The 14,497-nt window shown below is 42.4% G+C and overlaps 1 long non-coding RNA gene across 1 annotated transcript; it reads left to right on the top strand.

The window, feature by feature from the left end:
• Positions 1-12,293: 12,293 nt before the first annotated feature.
• On the top strand, positions 12,294-14,297 carry LOC140594905 (uncharacterized). The gene is made up of 3 exons (XR_011996178.1): positions 12,294-12,465; positions 13,309-13,476; positions 14,220-14,297. It is a non-coding gene; the product is annotated as an uncharacterized lncRNA (long non-coding RNA).
• The last annotated feature ends 200 nt before the right edge of the window (positions 14,298-14,497 follow it).

The raw sequence follows: 14,497 nt of genomic DNA, 5'->3' as shown, positions 1-14,497 counted from the left end.
CTAATAATACACCCAAGGGCCTAGGATTTCCACTTACTTCCTGTAGCCTGCACACTTTTCTAGAAGTACTTGGTAAATTGCCCTATCACTACTGTGAAACAGCCTCAGAAGCTGACCGTGGCTACCAAGTGAAAGTCTGATCCATTGTTCAGGCTTTTCATAACTACTTGGCAATCAAGCATCTAGATTTAAGGAGCCAGGTGTGGGAAGACTAAAGATCCTGATTTGAATTCCGTGCTGTCGCCCACTAGCTATGATTCAATCTCTCTGGGCTTCAGCTTCTTCAACTGTAAAATAGGGAGAGTGGTAACAGTTCTTGGGCATATTCCAAAAGTCAATGAAATAGTATACATTGCATGTCTGACACTGAGCAAACACCCTTCAAATGATTGCTATTATAGTTATTACTCATTACAGGGTGTTACAAAGTGACAGATATTTTTAGAAGCACCTTCCGAGGGACACCTGGCACAGTGCCTTAAGATCTGACTCTTGGTTTTGGCTCAGGTCATGATCTCAGGGTCGTGAGATTGAGCCCCGGGTTGCGCTCCACGCTCAGAATTCAGAATTCTCTCTCCCTCTGCTCCCCGCCACTCTCATTCTCTCTCTCTCTCTCTCAAATAAATAAGTCTTAAAAAAAAGAAAGAAATATGTTCTGAGGCCACCCCCTTCCAAATAATAAAAATAGGATTAAAGCTATTTTGCCTCTTAAGAAGTAGTTGCTGATTATCTGAAAAAAAGGAAAAGTCTATAATAATGATTTAAGTCAATGCTTCATTAATATTGTTACTTCAACAGGAGACGCAGGAGAGTGGTAATCAATTTTGCTTCCTCTGTGATTTACACATTCCGTTAACTCACATGGGTGCTTTGTAGCACCTAATGCCTCTCCGCCTTTTGAGCAGTTCCCCAGAAAAACAAAATAACAGTGACCATGACAACAAGAAATATTCATGTAGTGTTGCTGGAGACCCGTCACTAAGCTAAGTTACTACCGTGGTTCCCTATTGCCACAGCCTCACTTCCTGACGTTCAGGTTACCTGAGGTCATCCATCGTCCTGAAGCAAATGATTTTCCTTCTGACACCTGGTCAGAAGGTCAGCAGCAGCTCGATGCTAGGTCACAGTGCCTACTTGGTCACCACCCTGCCTCTCACCACATTTTATGGTCTCAAAGCATCACAGGAAGGAGGGTGAGTACAGTCCGATTAGATACTTTGTGACAGAGAGACCACATTCACATAACCTGCATTACTGTATATTCTTATCATTGTTCTATATATGTTTTTTAGATTTTATTTATTCATGAGAAACACACAGAGAGAGAGGCAGAGACATAGGCAGAGGGGGAAGCAGGCTCCGTGCAGGGAACCCGATGTGGGACTCGATCCTGGGATTCTGGGATCACACCCTGAGCCAAAGGCAGATGCTCAACCCCTGTGCCACCCAGGCCTCCCTCGCTCTTTATTTTAATATTAGTTATTAATTTCTTGCTGTGCCTAATTTATAGTAAACTTAATCATAGGTATGTAAGTGTAGGAAAAATATATGGTATATGTAGGATTTGGTACTAGCTGTGGTTTCTGGCAACCCCTGGGGTCTTGGAATGTATCCCCTGCAGATAAGGGGGATTACTGTATGTATGTATGTATTTATTAATTTTTGAAGATTTTTATGTATTTATTTGAGAGAGAGAACGAATGGGGGAGGGGCAAAGGGAGAGGGAGAAACAGACTCCCCACTGAGCAGGGAGTCAACTGTGGGACTTGATCCTGGGACCCCAGGATCATGACCTGAGCCCAAGGCAGACGCTTAATGGACTGAGCCACCCAAGTGCCTGGGGTGGGGGGAGGGGGATTACTGTATTTATATTTTCTCTTTTATTCCTTGTAAGTCACCCTAAGTGGGCACATCTATCCCCATTTTTCAGTTGAGGTGACTGGGGCCCACAGAGCTTAAGTGACTCCACTCAAAGTCACACACAGCCAGTAAGTGGCCAAACACCAGAACTCAAAGGAACTTATGGAGGCCATAAGTATACAGGCATCTTTGCAGATTTAGCATTTTTCTTTTTTTATTTTCATATTTCTGAGGCACTGAACATGGAGAGTAAAGGTAGGGTGTGAGGATTTTTCTAATCAAGGAAATAGTTTAGAGGAGAAAAAAAAAGACAAAAGACAGTTTTATAGTTAAACCCATGTAAGAGTTCAAATTGTAAGTTGACTGGAAGGTTCGCCTATGGCTTTTTTTTTTTTTAAGGATTTTATTTTTCCTTAAGTAATCTCTTCACCCAAGGTGGTGCTCAAACCTACAACCCTGAGATCAAGAGTCACAGGGTCCTAGACTGAGCCAGCCAGGTGCCCCTTGCCTATGGCTTTTGACTGGGTCAAAGACTCATCCTAAACTGAAGGGAAGGTCTCCAAAGAATAGTGTGATTTAGATTAAACTTGTTCTTGAGCATTAGCTCTGGATGCTTCATTAACAGTGTGAAAACCAATCCTTCAGCTGGGTGCTCTTGATTAATGAGTACTCCCCAGGCTCTGTAAAGCATGAGAGACTGTGGAAGGCATGGCATGGAATTTGAGATGACTGGTTTGTTTCCATGTAGAAGGTAAATACTTACTAAGCACCTGCCCATTAAAAAAAAAAAAAAAAGAAGAAAGAAAATATATATATGTGTGTGTGTGTATATAAGTATATGTATACAATTTTATAGCCATCAGTGCAGCATATAAGAATGTGGAGTGGTTAATCTTCTGCTGTTTGCCCCCACCCTCCACTGCTGTAGCCACCCTGATATTTCTGTTCCTTGCACATGCTGTTCCCTCTGCAGGGAACATAGCTCTCTCAGACCCTTTCCTTGCTCCTTTGGTTACTTCCTTCAAGTCTTTATTTCAATGTCACCTTCTCAGCAAGGCCTTTCCTGGTCACCTTATTCAAAATTCAAAGTTATAAGCCAATCACCCCTTACCTCCTCCAACACTCTTTATTCTCCTTTATTGCTTTATTTTTCTCTATAGTGTTAATTGCCTCGAAACACCCTATATAATGTATTTATATAATCAGCTGCGTTCTTCATGAAGCGCCATGAGAGAAGAGATTTCTGTCCATTTTATTCACTGATGGTATGCTCAGTATTAGAATAGGTCCTCAAGAGGTATTTATTGAATGAATATATAAATAATATGATTTATTCTTATAAACAGGATTCCTTCAGTTGTTCAATTCCTTATGAACAGGAATTTAGCAACAGATGCCAGATACTAAGTGCTTTACATGTGTTGACTTCTTAAATATGCATAAATACATATTTAGTATATTATATCTGATAGGACGTAATTGCCTCATGCATACAATCAAAATATTCCTGTGTGGTAAAAACAATATTGATGTTTTTCTCTTTATCGCATATTGTGGGAGTGTGAGAGAGAGAGAAGTTAAGGAATTCATCCAAAGTCAAACAGTTGGTGATAAAGCCTAAAAAGAAAACCTTGATTCAGGACAAAGAAAGATGTGTCTTCTCACTCCAAAAAGGACGTCACGGTAAATGGAAAGTGGTACCTATCAGATACTGGTGATTGAGCACTCGGTCTACAGGAAGCCGAGTCCCTGACTAGGGGGCCAGGGAGAAAAGGTGGAGCACCATCTGCAAAATAGAAAATGCAAACAAGAAGGGCAAAGATGGAATAAAAAAAAATATACATATAAAATTATGCCACAGTCCAAACAAGCCTTACCTTTCTTACCATAACCAGCAAACTGGAAAACGTCCTTTGATTAGCTAGCTGGCATAATTTTGGAGCAAATTATATCTTGGAAACACTACATTTCAATCTCTGTTGCTTTTATGCTTTGTGGTTCTTATTTATTAACTATTTCCCCCTAGTTAGAATAGTTTATAGCTGCTAAGGTCAATTATAATATAGAAAGCATCAATACCACCGTTCGATTTTTTTTTTCAAAGAAACAAGTCTAATGAAGAACAATAATTTGAAAGCATAAAGGGTGTGAAAAGTGCTGCTTTTATTCCTTCATGCATTTGTCATCTTCTGGCTTTTAGTTTGTTGGATACATCCTCTGGGGACTGAGCTAAATAATTCGACGGAGGAAATAATATGCTTTTGTAAATTAAACACCATTGCCAGGGAGATTGATTAAATACAACTTAACTAAAACCTTGGTAAATATTCAGTTTAAGTTCCTTGTCATCTTTTTTCAGAAAAAAATTTTTTTTAAAGGAAATATCTTCCTAATTAGGGTGTGGTTTGCCCTGGAATAGACCTGCTTTTTAACAAGTTTTCCTTCTGCGGTATTAAAAATATGGTTTTCTGCTGCTGGTTAGAAAGCCTGGGAAGTCTTAATGCCTGATGAATGAATGCCTCATTTAGAAGTCACATTTGCCTTGATATGTAAGAGAGAGGATTCCCTGGAGATATGTCTGAGGATTATAATGAAAAACCTATCTTACTCAGGGGATGATACACAGACTATCTCCAAGGGTCTGTACCCTACTTTCTTTGTTTCTTTTTTTTTTTTTTTTTTTAAAGATTTTACTTATTTATTCATGAGTGACACAGAGAGAGAGAAACAGAGACATAGGCAGAGGGAGAAGCAGGCTCCCTGTGGGGAAGCCTGATGCTTACAGGACTTTGATCCCAGGACCCCCAGATTATGATTTGAGCCAAAGGCAGATGCTCAACCACTGAGCAACCCAGGTGCCCTATACTCTACTTTCGTGCTAGAACACTTGTATCATTTTCCCTTCTACTTTGTTTTCTAATAACGCACACAAACATATATATTTATGTATGAATATATGTGTTTTTATGTAAACATATTCATTTATATGTATATGTACTTAAGGATTGACTATTTTTTTAATATAAAACGAGGCATTTTCATCATAAAGAAAAATCAAAGAATGCAAAAAAGTACAAAGAAGAAAGTAACCACTCATACAAAATTACATCCCCCAAAGGAAAGAAAACATTAGTGTTGGCACTTGTTGAATATCATTCTAGGCCTGTAATGTCGACCAAAAGGCCTCCAGCAACCAGAAAGAACCTCAATGATCAAGACCATTTGGGTGTAACTCACTCAACCTTCTTAACCTCCTTTGGGATTTTCCACATGGATATTGAGAAATGTGTCTCAACTTTCAGAAAACCCACAGTGCAAATGAAATGATAAATAGGAGCCAAGGTTCTCCTTGTCGCTGAGGACAATCAAGAGGTGGTGGGACTGACTCATGGCTACCTAGAGGAGGACACCTCACTGGAGGGTATAGGTGCTATCACTCAGGTAGAGCAGATTGTTGCCAAGCGGGGACATGGCCCTAGTGCTGTCAGGTCTTCATCTGATTCATTAGAAAATATGAGCCATCTGTGTTTGCAATCCAACCCTCCTATTTTATGATATTTTCTCAAAATTGCTTGAAATTGCAGACTAAATGAGATATGGAGTGTAATCTGCTGACTGATATCTGTTCCAGACAGTTAGATGGATGTATGGACAAAGAGATTGGTAAAAAAGTGACCAGCATACCAAATAATTGTTTCAAAAGAAAATAATTCTCTAGAGGCTATTTACTTTTTTTACGTCATAGTTAATCTTATTTTAATATTCACAGAAGAAAAATAAACTGGCATTAACCGGAAAGCATTGGCTGAACTTCATTAGGCATTTCTTCACCAACAAAAATGCCTTTAAACTCAAGAAAAAGATTATGAAAACTTAAAGAGATTGATTGGACACTTTACTCATAATTATCACTGCATTTTTTTTTATCACTGCATTTTTAAGTATATGTTTCAGTTGTAGACTATAATGATTCAATTCCTACTTTTGAACGATTTCACCTTCTTAGATCTTTTCTTTTCTTGGTTTGTCTTTTTTTTTTTTTTTTAAAGATTTTATTTATTTATTCATGAGAGACACAGAGAGAGGCAGAGACATAGGCAGAGGGAAAAGCAGGCTCCCCACAGGGAGCCTGATGTGGGACTCCATCCCAGGACCCCGGGAGCCAAAGGCTCAACCCTTGAGCCACCCAGGTGTCACTTTTTCTTGATTTGTCTTATGACTATCTTATTGGCCTTAGTCTACTTTTCCCCAAATCGTGGAGTATTATGAAACTCTCATAATGTTGATGGGCCTTTCCTTATACCTTTTCCAGGGCTGAAGATGTATTTGAGAGCCGTGGCACTCCAGAATATTCTGTTTCTTTTCCAACCCACTACTTTTTAATGTTTATGGAATAATGCTGTGCTTTTTCCTTATTTGGTTCCTGCTAGAGAAACGTTTGCCTTTTAAAAAACTAGAGTTGACTCTTGTGCAACACAGGGGTTAGGGGTACCAATCCCCCCACATTATGCAGTCAAAAATCCACATACAACTTTTGACTCCCCTCAAAGTTAACTACTAATAACCTACTTTCAACCCAAAACTTTACCAGTGATATAAACATTCAATTAACACATATTTTGTATGTTATATATATTAAATATTGTATTCTTATAATAAAATGAGCTAGAGAACAGAAAATATTATTAAGAAAATTGTAAGAGAAAAATACATTTATAGTACCATACTTATCAAAAAACCCCTGTATATAAGGAGACCTGTATAGTTCAAATCTTGTTGTTCAAGGGCCAAATATAATTTTTATTTAATAGGTATCAGAGAAAGTGATTTCTGTAGTTCTCTGTCATTTCATCATATTTATCAGGAAACTTTTCTCAACCTTTTTTTTTTTTTAAGATTTTATTTATTTATTCATGAAAAACACACAGAGAGGTAGAGACATAGGCAGAGGGAGAAGCAGGCTCCCTGGAGGGAGCCCGATGTGGGACTCGATCCCAGGACCCGGGATCATGCCCTGAGCCAAAGGCAGACACTCAACCACTGAGCCACCCAGGAGCCCATCAACTTTTAAAGATAGTATAAATTTTATTTGCATATAAATTATATTTATATTTATATTTGCAATATAAATTTTACAGTCAAGATATATATGAAATGGCATGACTCCTAAAACCTATTCTTTAAAAAAATTTTTTTTAAGATTTTATTTTATTTACTCATGACAGATACAGAGAGAGAGAGAGAGAGAGAGAGAGAGAGGCAGAGACACAGGCAGAGGGAGAAGCAGGCTCCAAGCAGGGAGCCCGACGTGGGACTCCATCCCGGGTCTCCAGGATCACGCCCTGGGCTGCAGGCGGTGCTAAACCGCTGCACCACCGGGACTGCCCCTAAAACCTATTCTCAGGTACTTATAGGTATATCATTAATTTAATAATCACATGCTACCCTATATTATGAGGCTATACTTACATCTTTATATATCCACATGTACAATATATCAGTTTCTTGGGTTATTCATTAATGACGTCTCCAGTTGGATTTTTAGAATTCAGCATTTTTTTATTTTTTAAATTTAGTTTTGAAGATTTTATTTATTTCTTTGAACGAGAGACAGAGCAAGTAGGGGAAGGAGCAGAGGGAGACGGACAAGCTGACTCCACGCTGAGCTCAAGCCCAATGTGGGGCTTGATACAGGACCCTGAGATCATGACCTGAGCCAAAAATCATGAGTCAGTTGTTTAACTGACTGAGCCACCCAGGTGCCCCAGAAATTCAGGATTTTTTTTTTTTTTTAAACTAAAGGACCTTCTAAATCAGTTGACGTTTTTCATCTTACAGATGATGCTACTATAAAGCATGGAGATGAATTTCAAAAGCTTTCAAATTTTTCAAGGAACTAGAAACTCAGGCATTTTGTATATCCACCCCTGCCCCCGTGCGTCTCTGGTGTTTCGAAAGGTGCCTTGTGTGACCACAGGTAGAGCAAACTCAGCAAGCAGTCTGCCTCCAGAAGCCCTAGTGTTGAGAAGCTGCTGGTGGTGAGCAAAAGAGGCTTTTCACATTTTCAAAGCAGCTCCTACCTGCTGCTTCACAGGCCCTCTGACCCAGTGCTTACCTGTGTGCTAGGTACTGGGTTTCCTGTGAGGTGAAAATGTCAATGTCTCCAAATTTGACAATGACACCAGGGTTAGGAGACTCGAGCTCCAGAGGGGAAACAGGTCTTCTACAGGTTTTCAACTACATGATTAGTAGAATTTTCGATTAAAAAAAAAAAAAACAACAAACTTCATCATCATTTGGAGATCAGGGCTCTTGAATGAAAATCATTAACTGCCTTGTGTATCTCCCTCTGACTACTTTTTGGGTACATGTGCCTTTGAAAGTGTATTTCTTACAAAAGTTCACCTCCCACCCCCCACCCCCAGCCCCAGCCCCACTCCGCAATGTTCCTGTGGGTCATTTTCCCTACCTTTTGTAAGAATGGATGCTGTGGTCAGCACGAAGAATCCAGCGAGGTCTTTCATGCATCATATGACTGTTCTCTCCTGGTTCCAGATGCTTTCATTGGACATTTAAAACCGTAGGCATGGGGCAAGCAGCTGACAGCCATAAAATCATGTACATATGCAACTATTTCCTTTGTAGGAAGCTTGAGTTTTTAGCTAGGGCACAATGGTCCATACAAGATATGTGTGTGTTCAACAGAACCATGTCCAGAGGCCCCCAAAAGTCAGCCTACCTGCCCCCATGTCCACGCATGCAGTCTGCCCACCTGCCGGAACAGGTGACCTGTTCGTGGTCCTGTCTAAATGCATCCTCTCTTCCGGGACACTCTATCCACCTGTCTGACCCACCTGAAGGGTTTCTACTCTGATTTCCCCCTCATGTCACATCACCATTTCCTTCTTCTCTGCCAGTTCTTCCTCATTATAAGACAGATGTCTTATAATAAAAAGAAATTTCTCTAATTCTTGTCTCCCTTCTCCTTTATAGTAAACTCCTCAAGGAGTTATGTAAGCTGATGGTCTCCACTTTTTCACTCCTGTCTGTACCCACTCGATGAAACCACCATCGTCAAACCATGGGCGATCTCCACGTTACCAAAACCAAAGGTCAGCACTCGGCCTCCAGCAGCAGCTGAACCAACTAATGTTGGCAGAGGAAATGGCTGTGCTGCTGATCCAGGTGTACAATGTGGATCTCAGGGGTCAGCTCGCTTGCTGTGCCTCCTTCTCAGTCTCCTTTCTGGATCCTCTTTTCCTTTCTGCCTGTTGAGCATGACTGTGTTCAGACCTTGCTTCTGCTCTCTCTGCAGTCAGCACCCAGGGAGATCTCATCTAACCTGCGGCTTTGAATACCATGGATGTGCTGCTAACTCCCCAAAGTAGGTCTATAGTCCCTTTGTGTGACCCTGATCTGTGCCACTGTTAACGTCTCAGCTTGGATCTCACATGAGTATGAAAAGGAAATGTGCATTGCACCCTCCCGCCCATCCCAACCATCTCTCCCGTCTTGACTAAATCCACAGTTGATATTCCCCTCCACCATTTCCCAGGCCACAAGCCTTAGGAGTCATCCTTGATCTCTCTTTTTCTCTCTCTCTAGTGATATGATACGGGGGGAAAAATTAGAGTAGAAACCCTTCAGGTGGGTCAGACAGGAGGATACAGTGTCCCGGAAGAGAGGATGCATTTAGACAGGACCAAGAACAAGTCACCTGTTCTTGTTGTTTTTCTCTGCTGTGTTACAGTCATCGCGTGAGTATTTCACAATTTATTTACCAATTCTGCAGCGAACGGACATTGTTTGGGGCTCTTGTTCATAAATGTGCCTTTTCCAGTTTGGGGCTCTTGTGCATGGCTTTTGGAGGCCAGATCCATTTTCCTTCTTTTGGTTAAATACACAGGAGTGGGGGGGATCCCTAGAAGTGGAACTGTTTGGTCAAACCCGTATGTGTCCAGCTTTAGCAGACACTGTCAGTTGACTTTCCAACATGACTTTACCAATTCACACTCCCGTGTGAGACATGGAGACTCTAGTTCCTCTACGTCCTCACCAGCTGGTTAATTTGAGCCCATTCTTGCCCAGTCACAGAAATCTTTTCAAAGTAAAAATCGGAGCATACCTTCATCCTGCTGAAAACTCCCAGCGGCTCCTCGGCAAACTTAGAGCAGGGCCTGACTTCCTTCTCCACCTGTCTGCTCCCTGGCCATCTGCACCACCCCTCCCTTTACTCAGCCTGCTTCTGCCTCTGGGTCTCTTCTCTCCATTCTTCCAGGCCTGGTGTGCTCTTTTCCAGCTAGCTCTGAGTCCCTTACTCTCATTTCCTTGCATTTTCTCCTCAAATATCACCTCCTTAGAGAGATCTTTATCGCCTGCCTCTCTCCCCTCATTCTGCATCTTTACTCTGCTTTGTTTCTCTTAATAATGCAGCAGTTCCTGGGGCGCTGGGGTGGCTCAGTTGCCTAAGCATCCAACTCTGGATTTCCATTAGGTCATGATGTCAAGGTCATGAGATGGAGCCCCCTGTCCGGCTCCGTGCTCAGAGTGGATTCTGCTTGGGATTCTCTTTGTCTCCTCTCTCTCTGCCTTTCCTCCATCATGCACATGCACACACTCTCAAATAAAATAAAATAAAATAAAATAAAATAGTAAGAATACTTATCAGTTTCTGATGTGATGTTGTGCACTTGTTTATTTGTTAATCTTGGTCTCCTTGGCTAGAATGCCATTCCAGGAGAGCAGGGATGCTGACTTTCTTGATCACCACCCATCTATCAGAGTTTGGTGCCAGTGGAGTGTCCGGCACTTCCAGGCTCTCAAATGTACAGGACAAGGGGGTTCTTGTACCTGGACTAATCCTCACTCCCTAGCAGCTGCATCCATCACTTACTTCCAGGGACACATCTACTATTTTTCTCTCAGCCCATTTCCATCTTCCTTCTCTGTTCGCTTCACTTTCCCCTGCCTCCTACCCACATTTCATCATCCACAGGAGCCTTCAGAATGGGGGAGGGGGGTGTTGTTGCTGGGCAGCAGGTTGGGTTTTAACTTGAAAGCTGCAAGTTGCAGGGCAGTGAGCAGGGGAGGGAGCAGGAGACTAACACTCCTTTTGCGACATTAAAAACATAGCATGAGACCCTACAATTTTTATCTTTAATTTAGCCGAAGGGTTTTAGAGAAATTCTCGTCCCTCCTCCTCTATCCTCCCCACCCCCACCTCTTCCCTCTGCACCTCCAACTGGGTATTTCGAAAACCAGTCTCTCCAGTGGCGTCTACCCTGCTAAAGGAGGAGAGGAGCCCGCCTTGCAGTCAGAGCCCCAGAACTACACTGTCAGATGCAGAGACAGCTGGAAGCCTTGCAGCCCGAGCAGGGATTCGGTGGAGGGAGTTGGGAATAGTCTGTGATGAGAACAAAAGAGGGAGATGACTATTCACCACTCCATCATAATGGGCAAGAGAACGGCATTCCAGATTTGTCATCGCCTTGGGGTCTGGCAGGGTCATTAGCATATTTCCAATGAGCATGAGAAAGAAACAGAAAATAATGTAAATCTGGGGGTGCGCCCGCCTGCCTTTCCCCTTGTGCAGACAACGACTGGAAAATATGACCGAGCCCCTGCCACAGGGGAGGGAGAAATTTGGAACTCTTTTGAGACGATGAAAGGATGGTGATGGAAAAGGAGGGTAAAATGTTATTCCTCGTCAGATGGAGACAAAAGATCCATCTTTAATAAACCCCAACTGCCAAGAGCACAGCCGTCCAGGTAGACTCCCCTCACGCTGGCCCTGTCAGATGGGGGGAAGAAGATTTGCACACACACATGTATGCAAATCGTCAAACAGCCATCTGGTCGACCAAAGGAAATCCTCCATAAGCCAGAGGTGGGCCCAGGGGTGCAGGGAGCCTGTGTCTACTGTCCAGGCATAGCGTATTGCAAGCACTGCCTCCCTGGCTGATATCACCCTATGAATATGTTTATGGATAAATTTATAAACAAAGTTTCTAGGAGGCACAATTACACAAGAAAAAAATGATTGATTTACACAAGCGTGGATTTATTTGTTTTAATCATCCCATTCTACGCCTTGGGGAGTTTCTAGTGTTGTCTAGCCAGGCAGGTCTAGGTGAACATCACTCTTGCTCTTGGCGTCTCTCACCTGCCATGCTCATTCTCTTGGATGACCCGAGTGTGTGCGTGTGGAGTATGTGTCGTAATAAAATACAGCCCTGGCCTTTTTCTCAGCTTCCTATCAAAAGCCACTCCTACCTCCCCCTACTTGGCAGAGGTTGCCTCCCACTGCAGCATCTGAAAATGTCAGCTAATCATTTTTCTCATGTATTTTGCAGCTCAGTAGAGCAATGGCACCCAGCAGCAGCCACAGGAACTAGAGGGATTTGGGAAAATATCTTTCTTTTCCTAATTTCCAGGGAGAGGTTTTCTCCTTCCATGGAGGAAGCATGTGATGCTTGGAACTATAGCCGCTGTCTTGTGAGCAGGCGCGAACAGCCCCAAGGATCATGAAGAAGCTGACCCAGATCCTGGACATCACTCAGCAACTGAACAAATCTTGAAATTGCCTCTCTCTAGGCTTCTTGTTAGGTAATAAAAATAAACACGTCTAAGGCCCTTTTAGTCAGATATTTAATTTCTTGCAGCAGAGAGCATTAACAATAAATCACAACATGTTTATTAATGCTATGTGTTAATGAAATGCATGAGCATAACTCCCCTTTATGGGCCCCTCAGGGCTTCCCACTGCAAGTGGAATAAAGTACAAAGGGTCACCAAGCCCTGCACAACCGTCTCTCTAAAAGCTCTCAGGCCTTGCTCTGTGGCCTCACCCTCATTCTCCTTTACTTTACTTGTTTGCTGTCACTACCAAATTCCTACCTCAGGGCCTTTGCGCACACTGACTAAATCCTAGTTCTTCTTCTGCATCCACTTTACAAGCACCTTCCTCAGAACAGCCTTGCTTTATTACCCAGCCAACACAGAAGATGTCTCATGCTCTTCCTTCTGATAGCTCTCTACTCTTTCCCTTGGGGACTATGGCTGACTGGTGGGTTGCCTCAATGTGCGTTCCAATCTCCTTCTACAAGGCATGGACTATGACCAAAACCGCCTTTCCCAGGCTCCCTTGAAGCTGAGTTCTAGAAGTAGTGGAGTCCTTCCTATCACACAGACATGAGGGAGGTGGTTTTGACGTGCAGCTGAATGAGCAGAGAGAGATGGACAGAGTTCATTAGACTGGCTGGGATCCTGGAAGAGGAGATGTGATTCTCACCTTGGCAAAGGTGGCAGCTACCTTCATGGCTTAGTTGTGTGGGATGGTTTGGGACATTGACATTGGAATTCTCGCCCAGAGTCTGTTTCTTTAGGCCACTTTACAATGCAAAGCCTGCTGTCTCTCTGAATACATCCCTTTCTGCTTCACTTGTTTAGCATGGATCCTGTGTCTATAATGAAGAACACTGACCCACAGAGAAACTCTCACTACAGTTGTAGCTATATATTTATGCATATGTTCCCTTGTTACCTGGTGTCTCCACCTAGCCTCTGTGCTCTGAATATGGCACAGGATGATCCACATGTCTAGAGCTCATCGAGTGGGTAAGTAAATGATTAAAAAAAATTTTTAAGCATTACATATAAAGTTATAAGAAAAAGCAAAATACTCAAGTCACATCTTACATATTTAAAATTCTAATGCTGTGTAAGAAACAGAAGCCAGCACTTATTCTGAATTTCCAACTTGCTTGTTTCACCTGGCAGACTTGTGGCTGTGAGAGCCAACTTAAAAACAAAACAAAACAAAATAAAAAAAAATGAAGAGTCGAGAAACAGATTTCCCTGATGCTTTTTAAAAAATCCATCCCAAGAGGGCAGGTCAACCTCTGAGATGTTGGCCTGGTATCTGGCACTCTCCATCGGAGGTGCAGGCTCACACTTTCTTCTGGGTGATGGCCTGCTGGCCCAGGAAGCTCTCAGGACCATGAAGGCATGACCCCATGCTTGGCTTGGCTAATCCTGATTCCCCAACTCCCCGCACACAGTCAGCACTCTGCAACTAAATGGATCGTGCTGCATGCTATTTCAGCATAAATTCTGAAGAGTTTCATAAGGAACGAGTTAGCATTATATTTGCACAAATCAATCTTGTATCTCTTTTTATATCTTATTTGTGTAAGTAGGTTTTCATAAATGTATGATCCCTGCCTCATACATGTAAAAATATTTTTTCTACGGGCTGCAGCCGTCTTTCATTGTGGTAGATTTCTACAATGGTTTTTCCATCCCGCTATTAAAAATAGCAAATAAGTGTATCTCTGGCTGTCTTTGCCCTTCTTCCCTAGAGCTGGATTTGGTCTCTGAGCCTTCTCGCTATCTGATACTTTCGCAAATGGCTCCCACCCCTGGAAGTTACCCATTGCTCGGAGTTGTTCCTGGCTGGCTGACTCTCACCTTTATAAGCATCAGAGAGGAGGGAGTAGAGATTGAGGGGACAGAGGGAAAAGAGGAATCCACACATCCCAGAAAAGCCCTCCAGAGAGATCATCACCCCAGCAAACAAGACCAAACAGAGGTTTGCACTTCTCCACTGTGGCTAAATGTTCCTGTTCAGAAGCTGGTG

Source organism: Vulpes vulpes, chromosome 12, assembly GCF_048418805.1.
Source record: "Vulpes vulpes isolate BD-2025 chromosome 12, VulVul3, whole genome shotgun sequence".
In the NCBI taxonomy this organism is placed as follows: Eukaryota; Metazoa; Chordata; class Mammalia; order Carnivora; family Canidae; genus Vulpes; species Vulpes vulpes.
Note: the sequence above shows the minus strand (reverse complement) of the source record. Positions and strands in the feature narration are given on the sequence as shown.